Genomic DNA, 10275 nt, shown 5'->3' on the forward strand with positions numbered 1-10275 from the left:
TCCCTTGGTACAGAATCTTTTGTTTTACTCCAAAGAGCCCCTTGTTTCTTCCTCCATTCAAAAGTTTGTTTTTTTTTTTTCCTCCTCGTGGCTGCGTTTCCCCCTGGGAGGATGAAACCCTTCAGCCCAGGCTCTCTGGGGAGGGGGGATTTGGGATTCTGGGGCTCAGAGCAGCCTCTGCCTCCTCTGCCTCCTCTGCCTCCTCCTCCTCCTCCTCCTCCTCCTCCTCCTCCTCCTCCTCCTCCTCCTCCTCCTCCTCCTGCATGGCCTGGGGCCAGCGAGGGCCCCTCCGAGGGCAGGAAATGTTATTGGAAGTGTTTTAAAACATGACATTATTTAAAGTGCTGTTACTTAAGGTGATACTTTTTGAAGTGATGTTATTTAAGGTGGTGTTTTACTGGAGTGATATTTTTCTGGGGTGATTTTTTTTGGAGGGATTTTTTTTGTGACCTTTTTTAGGAGTGACTTTTTTTTTTTTTTTTTGGAGTGACATTTTTTCTGGAAGGATTTTTTGGGGGGGAGTGATTTTTTTTGTAGGAGCAATATTTTTTTTGGGAGCGATTTTTTTTTTTTTTTTTGAGGAATTTTTTCGTGGAGTGATTTTTTTTTTTTTGGAAGTGATATTATTTAAGGGGATCTTATTGAAAGTGATGTCATTTCAGGTGGTGTTACTTAAGGTGAGATTATTTAACGTGATATTTTTTGAAGTGATATTTTTTGAAGTGATAATATTTGAAGTGGTATTATTTAAAGTGTTGTTATTTAAGGTGATATTATTTAAAGTGCTGTTATTTAAAGTGGCTGTTGATGTCCCCAGGTGCCACCTGCCCAGGGCAGTGAAGGCACCTGAGCTCCCTCAGCCTCTCCTTTCCCTTCCCTGCTCCAGCCCCTCCAGCTCCGTTTTCTCCTCTTTAGCTGCACCTTTACCCCTCAGCCCTGGTGCAGAATAATCCCACTGCAGCCTGGCCTGGCCCCGAGGGCATCAATTAAATGCAACTAAAAAATAAAATAAAATAAAATAAAATAAAATAAAATAAAATAAAATAAAATAAAATAAAATAAAATAAAATAAAATAAAATAAAATAAAATAAAATAAAATAAAATAAAATAAAATAAAATAAAATAAAATGCAGCTTTTAACAAAAGTGCGGCGTTTTCCTAAGGAAATGAGGGGAAGTCTTGGACACGGGGCAGAGCTGGAGGATTTTTTTCTGTGTTTCCATGTCAGGGCTGCTCCTGGAAAACCTGAGGAACACCTGAGGAGGAGCCATTCCCACCTGGGAAATTGAGGCATGAAGATGTTCAGGGGACAGGAATTCCATCCTTGCCCTGAGGTGTGGCTGCCAAATCCCTGGAAGTGTCCAAGGTCAGGCTGGATGGGGAAGGTGTCCCTGCACAGGGCTGGGATGGGATGGGCTCTGAGATCCCAAACATTCCATGATTCCTCTCTGCTGCAAAAAAACCCCAAGGAATTAGTGTGGCCTGAAGCCTGGGCTGGGGGTTGTTCCCTCTGGTTGTTCCCTCTGCTGCTCCAGCAGCTCTGGGAGCGCAGCCCCCACCTCACATCCGAGGGAAATAAAGCAGCGGAATGATCCCAATAAATTCCAATAATTGTGCCTGGCAGCATGTGGTAATTTAAAATGGATTAATCTAACAAGGCTTAAAGAGGAATAAATAATAAACATCTCCAAGCAGTGGGAGCCCTGCTCTCCTTCATCCTGCCTGGATATTAATGACTGCTCAGGAACTGCTGCAGAAATCAGTCCGGGAGGAGGAGGAGGGAGGAATTCAGCACAAGGAACGGGGCAGAGCCAGGGGAACATTCCCAGCATCCGTGGGAAGTGGGAATGTGCTGCCTCCATCCCGGGGGTGAGGGCTGGGGGCTCAGAGGGATTTGTCCCTCGTTTCCTGGGCGCTCTGGCAGGGCTGGAGCTGGGGTTCCCCGGTGTCTCCGTGGACAAAGGGTGGGGCACAGGGGGAGCTGAGGCCCAGGGGGAGCTGAGGCCCAGGGGTCTCCTCCTGGCGCATGAACCCCCGAGGAAACCCCCCTCAGCTGGGGAGGGGGGGGGAGGCAGGCTCCGGGGCTGGATGTGCGATTTTCCTGGGCTTGGGAATGCCCCGCGCAGGGGCTGGGTGTGCTCTAACCCAGCCTGTGCCGGGCGTCCCGTGCTGATCCGGGGAAAAAGCAGTGCTGGCAGCCCTTCCCCTTCCCCTTTTCCCCTTCCCCTTCCCCTTTTTCCCTTCCCCTTCCCCTTTTCCCCTTCCCCCTTTCCCCTTTCCCCTTCCCCTTTTCCCCTTTTCCCCTTCCCCTTTTCCCCTTCCCCTTTTCCCCTTCCCCTTTTCCCCTTTTCCCCTTCCCCTTTTCCCCTTTTCCCCTTCCCCTTTTCCCCTTTTCCCCTTCCCCTTCCCACTCCCCATGTCCCGGCAGGGATGGCTGGTTTGGGGCAGGGCTGCAGGGGTTAATGCGATGTGTTCCTGCCCCAAAGGCTCGCGGAGAGCCCGGCTGCTCCCTCTGTGGTGTTCCTGCCCCTGGATTTGGGGTTCCTGCCCCTGGTCTGGGTTTCCTGCCCCTGGATTGGGGTTCCTGCCCCTGGATTTGGGTTCCTGCCCCTGGATTGGGGTTCCTGCCCCTGGATTGGGGTTCCTGCCCCTGGATTTGGGGTTCCTGCCCCTGGATTTGGGGTTCCTGCCCCTGGTCTGGGTTTCCTGCCCCTGGATTGGGGTTCCTGCCCCTGGATTTGGGGTTCCTGCCCCTGGATTTGGGGTTCCTGCCCTGGATTGGGGTTGCTGCCCCTGGATTTGGGGTTCCTGCCCCTGGATTTGGGATTCCTGCCCCTGGATTTGGGGTTCCTGCCCCTGGATTTGGGATTCCTGCCCTTGGATTTGGGTTCCTGTCCCTGGTCTGGGGTTCCTGCCCCTGGATTTGGGTTCCTGCCCCTGGTCTGGGGTTCCTGCCCTGGATTGGAGTTCCTGCCCCTGGTCTGGGGTTCCTGCCCTGGTCTGGGGTTCCTGCCCTGGATTGGGGTTCCTGCCCCTGGATTTGGGTTTCCTGCCCCTGGATTTGGGGTTCCTGCCCCTGGTCTGGGTTTCCTGCCCCTGGATTTGGGTTCCTGCCTTAGATTTGGGGTTCCTGCCCCTGGCATTATTTGGGCAGCTCGGGATCCCGCCCGGGAGCTTTGGCCCATGCCCAGGGCTCTGCGGCGCTGGGATCTGCCCAGGAACGGGCAGGGCAATGCCGTGCCTGGGATTTTCATCCTGGCACTCTCAGGGCGGGCTGGGATTTGTCTTTATCTCTGCCCAGGGCTCCTCTCGAGCTCCGGGAGCCGGAGCCTTTGGCTCCTCCGCGGGGCGTGGATCAGCCGGGACGGGCGGGAGCAGCTCGGGGATGCTCCGGGAATGTTGGGAGCGCGTGGATTTCTTGTTGGCCGGCAAGGAGAGGGTCCTGCCTGCAAAGCGGGGGCGATGAAAAATGGGGCAACCCCTGAATTAGGGACAGGAAACGCAGCAGCGAAGAGCGGGGTGATCCCAGCGGGGCGCGCAGCGCGCTGGAGCGGGATTTGGGGAAGGAATTCCTGCCTGGGAGGGTGAGGAGAGGCTGGGATGGGATTCCCAGAGGAGCTGCGGCCGTGCCCGGATCCCTGGCAGTGCCCGGGCCGGGCTGGGGCAGCTGGCACAGGGGAAGTGTCCCTGCCTGGCTGCAGGGGCTCCAAGGCCCCTTTGGGGACCCTCCCAGTCCAAACCAGTCTGGGATGGGGATCCGGGGCTGGTTTGGGGTCGCGCCCTGCAGGTCTCTGCTCCTCTGTGTCACTCTCCTGAATAATCTCAGTCATTAATTAGTTAATTAGCCCGGTTAGGTGTCATAAGAGACACGTGTTGTGTTTTTTGGTTTTTTTTTTTTTTTTTTTTTTTTTTTTTTTTTTTTTTGTATTTTTATTTATGGTGCATTTTTGTAAGGTACTGGGTATGACTTTAATTAGTAAATTAGTGAAACTCAGCTGATTGGCAGCTAATTAATACATAATCAATACAATTAATTAATACAAAAATTAATAATTTATCACATTTTTCTCTTTTTAGATACTTCACAATTTTTTGTCTCTCGGGGAGTGAGTGTTTTACACGGGCAGAATCTTCTTTGTAGGTGTGAGCGGGTTTTTTCCACAAGAACAGATTGTTAACTAATTCTTTTTCTTATTTCTTTTTTTTATGGGAATGGAACAGGTTAATTTGGGATAGCAAGGCTTGAATTGTGTTTTCCAAAGCTTTTGGATTGCATTTTTACTTCCAAGTCTTTTGCTTCCATGTTTTACTGCCTTCACGTGGCTTTGAGGATCAGCTTCTCGTGTTCCTCTCAAACCCCAATTTGGAAAATATCGCTGTTGAAAACGTGGAGATTTTCACCTTTTTTTTTTTTTTTTTTTTAAACAAAAGTAAAGCAGTGCCATTAATGTACAATTTTAACAGCAGTGTTTGATCCTTTCAGCTTTTAAAGAAGAAGGGAAATGTTCTCCCAGGGAGCAGCTGAGCTTTGAGGTTCTGTTGGTTTCAAGTGCTCGTTTTGTTTGCAGATGCATCATTAATTCAGAGGTTCTATTAACATTAACAACATAATTCACATTAACAATATAATTCACATTAACAATATAATTCACATTAATAATATAATTCACATTAATAATATAATTCACATTAAGAAATCAATAATTACATTTATATTATAAATGCATACATTTTATTAAGAAATTTCATACGACCAAAAATGCTAATACTAATAAAATTAAGATTATTTATGCTTTGTTTCCAGTCTCGTGTGCAGCCCACTAAGAGCTTCTGTGTTTGGAGTTTCACCCCCGTTGTCAGTAAGAGAGAAACCAAAAGGAAGTTTAATTGTTGAAAGAAAATTTCCCGTGTTGGGAGGCACAGGCTGTGTGTGCTGTGCTGCTTCTGTGAGCCCTGGGGGAAAAAAACAGCTCAGGAGTTCAGGCTCCGGGAGCCTTGGCCGCCTGATTTTGGGGCTGCTTTGGCAATTTTCTGTCAAATTCCAGCTCATAGCGTGGGCACTGGCAGGGGAAGGTTTAAAGCAATGAAAGATATTCCAGGAAAATCCTGGAGTAAAGGCTCTGATCCAGCAGGAACGAGAAGGACACGGAGGTACCACCCAGGAAGAGAATCCAGGGGAATATTCTGAAGGATTGGAGAACTCTTGCATAGCAATTCTAGGAAAAAAATATGTTAAAAATTAATATATTCGTATCTAAAAATATAGAATATTTACATAATAGAAATATATACAATATAGAATAGAAATATATAATATTATATATATTATTATACATATATAGATATATATTATTATGTATATAATATATAAGAATATAATATATAATATTATATAATATTATATATAATATTAATGTCTAAATATATATATTTTAAAATTATATCTGTATACACACATATATACATCTACACACACACATATATACATATATAGATATATATATAAATATAGATATATAAATAAAAATAAACCCACCCAATTCTAGAATTCCATCATTTATATCCCTCACAATTCCAGACAAGAATTCCTGGAATTTTTAATTTATCATTGCTGGGGATGAGGAATTCTTGATCTGTGCTGGAGGCGACGACTGAGCCACGGCTCTGTGGTCAGTGATCAATAACTGATCAGGAATTGCCAATTTTACAGATGAAAAATGGAATAAATCCCGAATTACTGAAATGTGGGCGCCACTGCCAGGCTCTGCCACCCGGGGCTGTCCCTGGTGTCACTGGGGCTGTCCCTGCTGTCCCTGGGATTGTCCCTGGTGTCACTGGAATTGTCCCTGGTGTCACTGGGATTGTCCCTGGTGTCCCTGGGATTGTCCCTGGTGTCCCTGGGGCTGTCCCTGCTGTCCCTGGGGCTGTCCCTGGGGGTGTCCCTGCTGTCCCTGGTGTCACTGTGACTGTCCCTGCTGTCCCTGGGGCTGTCCCTGATGTCCCTGGGATTGTCCCTGGTGTCACTGGAATTGTCCCTGGTGTCACTGTGATTGTCACTGGGATTGTCACTGTGACTGTCACTGGGATTGTCCCTGCTGTCCCTGCTGTCCCTGGTGTCCCTGGGGGTGTCCCTTGTGTCACTGGGATTGTCCCTGGGATTGTCCCTGGTGTCCCTGTGACTGTCCCTGCTGTCCCTGGTGTCCCTGGGATTGTCCCTGGGATTGTCCCTGGGGCTGTCCCTGCTGTCCCTGGTGTCCCTGGGGCTGTCCCTGGTGTCCCTGGTGTCCCTGGTGTCCCTGGGATTGTCCCTGGGGCTGTCCCTGGTGTCCCTGTAACTGTCCCTGCTGTCCCTGGTGCCCCTGGGGCTGTCCCTTGTGTCACTGGAATTGTCCCTGGGATTGTCCCTGGTGTCCCTGTGACTGTCCCTGCTGTCCCTGCTGTCCCTGGGGCTGTCCCTGGTGTCCCTGGTGTCCCTGGGATTGTCCCTGGTGTCCCTGGGGCTGTCCCTGCTGTCACTGGGATTGTCCCCGCTGTCCCTGGGGCTGTCCCTGGGGGTGTCCCTGCTGTCCCTGGGGGTGTCCCTGGTGTCCCTGGTGTCACTGTGACTGTCCCTGGTGCCACCATGGGTGTCACTGTGACTGTCCCTGGTATCACTGTGACTGTCCCTGCTGTCACTGGGATTGTCCCTGCTGTCCCTGGGGCTGTCCCTGCTGTCCCTGGTGTCCCTGATGTCCCTGGTGTCACTGTGACTGTCCCTGGTGTCCCCGGGGCTGTCCCTGCTGTCCCTGGGGCTGTCCCTGCTGTCCCTGGGGCTGTCCCTGCTGTCCCTGGTGCCCCTGGGATTGTCCCTGGTGTCGCTGGGGCTGTCCCTGGTGTCACTGTGACTGTCCCTGGTGTCACTGTGACTGTCCCTGGTGCCCCTGGGATTGTCCCTGGTGTCACTGTGACTGTCCCTGGTGCCCCTGGGATTGTCCCTGGTGTCACTGTGACTGTCCCTGGTGCCACCTGGGGCTGTCCCTGCTGTCCCTGGTGCCCCTGGGATTGTCCCTGGTGCCACCTGGGCTCTGGAGCTGCCACCCCCAGCCCTGCCAAGGGAGCAGAGCCCAGCAGGGACAGAGGAGCCCCAGGACGTTGTGGGGACACTTGGGGACACCCAGGGAACCCCCAGAGAGCCCCAGCTGGGGGCACTGGGGACATGGGGACAAGGCAGGGAGCAGCAAAGGCTCCGAGGGGCCACGGTGGGGCCAGAGCAGGGAAACTGAGGCTGAGGAGCACTCGGGGCCACCTGAGACCTGACCGGGGCCACTCGAGAGCATTTGGGGGTGACTCGAGGTCATTGGGGTCATTTCAGGGTCACTCAAGGTCCTTTCAAGGTCACTCAAGGTCGTTTTGGGGTTACTTGAGGTCATTGGGGTCATTTGAGGTAATTTCTGGGTTTTGAGATTTTTGAGTTTCTCACTGGGGTTACTTTAGGTCACTTCAAGGTCATTTTGGGGTCACTCAAGGTCATTTGGGCCATTTCAAGGTCACTTGAGGTCATTTTGGGGTCATTTGAGGTCATTTTTGGGTTTTGAGATTTTTGAGTTCCTCACTGGGGTTACTTTAGGTCACTTCAAGGTCATTTTGGGGTCACTCAAGGTCATTGGGGTCATTTCAAGGTCACTTGAGGTCATTTTGGGGTTACTTGAGGTCAATTTTAGTTTTTGAGATTTTTGAGTCCCTGACTGGGGTTACTTTAGGTCATTTCAGGGTCATTTCAAGGTCACTCGAGGTCATTGGGGTCATTTTGGGGTCACTCAGGGTCATTTTGGGGTTACTTGAGGTCATTTTTGGGTTTTGAGATTTCTGAGTCCCTGACTGGGGTTACTTTGGGTCCTTTGAGGCCCTGTTTGGGGTCACTCGAGGTCATTTAAAGGTCACTCAAGGTCATTTTGGGGTCACTCGAGGTCATTTTGGGGTCACTCGAGGTCATTTTGGGGTTACTTGAGGTCGTTTGAGCCACTAATAATTGCTCGAGGGCTCAGAGCTTGACTTTGGTGTTAATTTTCATTTTTTTAATTCTCTCAGAGGTGCTGGTGCAGGAATTGGGGTGGGGATGCCTGAAAAGCCCCCAAAATCCGGGGGGATTGCACAGGGATGTCCCCATGGCAGGAACTGGGCTCCTTTTTGGGGTGCAAATGGGTTCCCCATTTGCAAATGGCAGCCCCTGCTGGGCTTTGGGGTTTCATCCTGGGCTGGCAGCAGGAGCACGTTTGGGCTCCCTCCTTGCACCTCCTAAATGGGGGAAAAATGGGGAAATAATGGGGGAAATAATGGGGGAAATAATGGGGGGAAATAATGGGGGAAATAATGGGGGAAATAATGGGAAAAAATAATGGGGGAAATAATGGGGGGGAAATAATGGGGGGGGAATAATGGGGGAAATAATAGGGGCAAAATAATAGGGGCAAAATAATAGGGGCAAAATAATAGGGGCAAAATAATAGGGGCAAAATAATAGGGAGAAAAATAATGGGGGAAATAATAGGGAGAAAATAATGGGAAAAAATAATGGGGAGAAAAATAAATAATGGGGGAAAATAAATAATGGGGGAAAATAAAGGGGAGAAAATAATGGGAAAATGGGGGGGGAATGGGGGAAATAATGGAAAAAAATAATGGGGAAAAAATAATGGAGGAAAAATAAATAATGGGGGAAAAATAAATAATGGGGGAAAATAATAGGAAAATGAGGGAGAAATGGGGGGAAATAATGGGAAAAATAATGGGGGAATTAATGGGAAAAATAATGGGGGAAATGTAATGGGGAGAAAAATAAATAATGGGGAAAAACAATGGGGAGAAAATAATGGGAAAATGGGAGAAATGGGGAGAAATGGGGGGAAGGGGGAAAAACAGAGGAAACCAGAGAAAAATGGGGGAAACGGGGGGAAAATAATGGGGAGAAAATAATGAGAGAGGATTTAACGGGAGAAAATAATGGGAAAAATGGGGGGAGGGAATGGGGAAAATGGGGGGATGGGGAGAAAATGGGGAAAACAGGGAAAAATGGGGGGAAACGGGTGAAAATGGGGGGAATAATGGAAAAAAATAATGGGGAGAAAATAATGGGGAGAAAGAATTGGGGAGAAAAATAATGGGGAAATGGGGGTAATGGGGGAAAATGGGGAAAAACGGAAAAAAAACCGGGGGGAAATGGGGAGAAAATAATGAGGGAGGAAATAATGAGGGAGGAAATAATGGGAGAGGAAATAATGGGGAAAATGGGGGAGAGAAAATAATGGGGAGAAAAATAATGGGGGAAATAACAGGGGGAAAATAACGGGGAAAAATAACAGGGGAAAAATAATGGGGGAGAAAATAATGGGAAAATGGGGGGAATGGGGAAAATGGGAATAATGGGGAAAATGGGAAAAAACAGAGAAAAATAGGGGGATTGGGGAGAAAAGAATGGGGGGGGAAATAACGGGGGGGGAGAAAAAGGAGAAGAGAAAAAGGGGGGAAAGGGGAGAAAAGAGCAGGGGCAAAAAGGGGGAGGGAAAAGGGAGTGGAAAAGGGGGGAGGGAGGAAGTTGGGGGAAAAATGGGGCAAGAAATGGTGGGCAAGAAATAGGGGGAAAAGGAAAGGGAAAAAGGGAAGGGAAAAAGGGAAGGGAAAAAGGGAAGGGAAAAAGGGAAGGGCACATTTGGGGTAAAAAACTGGGGGGAAAGGGGAGGGAAAAGGAAAAGGGGGAGAAAGGAAAAGGGGAGGGAAAGGGGGTAGAAAAAAAGGGGAGGGAGAAAAAAAGGGGGAGATAAAAAGAGGGGGGGATTTTCCCAGCCCTATTTAACACCCAGCACTCACACTGCCAGCGGCCAGCCAGGGATTTCTTGCTCCTCACGGATCTTCCTCCTCCCCAGGCTTTGGGGTGAATCCCTTTTTCCTGGTTTGAAGGACAGGAGTGTTCCTGGAATGGAGAATCCCAGGAAAATCCCCTTCTCTCCAGGCTCTAACTTTGAATTTATGGGGTTTTCAGGCAAAAATATGGGAAAAGGAATGACAGCTCTTTGCTAGAATGTATACAATGAGGAAAACAATCCCATTAACAATCCCAAAAGCCTTTTGCCACCCTTGGGGCCGTTCCCCCTTGGGTGTAGCTGTGGGAACAGCGGGATGTCCGGCTGGGTGTGGGGTTTGGGTTAAAGTGGAACAAAAACCCCAAAGCAGCAGCAGGAAACACCTGGAGGGGGGAGAAGGTGGAGGAGAGAGGGAGTTTTTGGGGTTTTTCTCGGCTC

The sequence above is a fragment of the Vidua chalybeata genome, chromosome 10, assembly GCF_026979565.1.
Source record: "Vidua chalybeata isolate OUT-0048 chromosome 10, bVidCha1 merged haplotype, whole genome shotgun sequence".
In the NCBI taxonomy this organism is placed as follows: domain Eukaryota; kingdom Metazoa; phylum Chordata; class Aves; order Passeriformes; family Viduidae; genus Vidua; species Vidua chalybeata.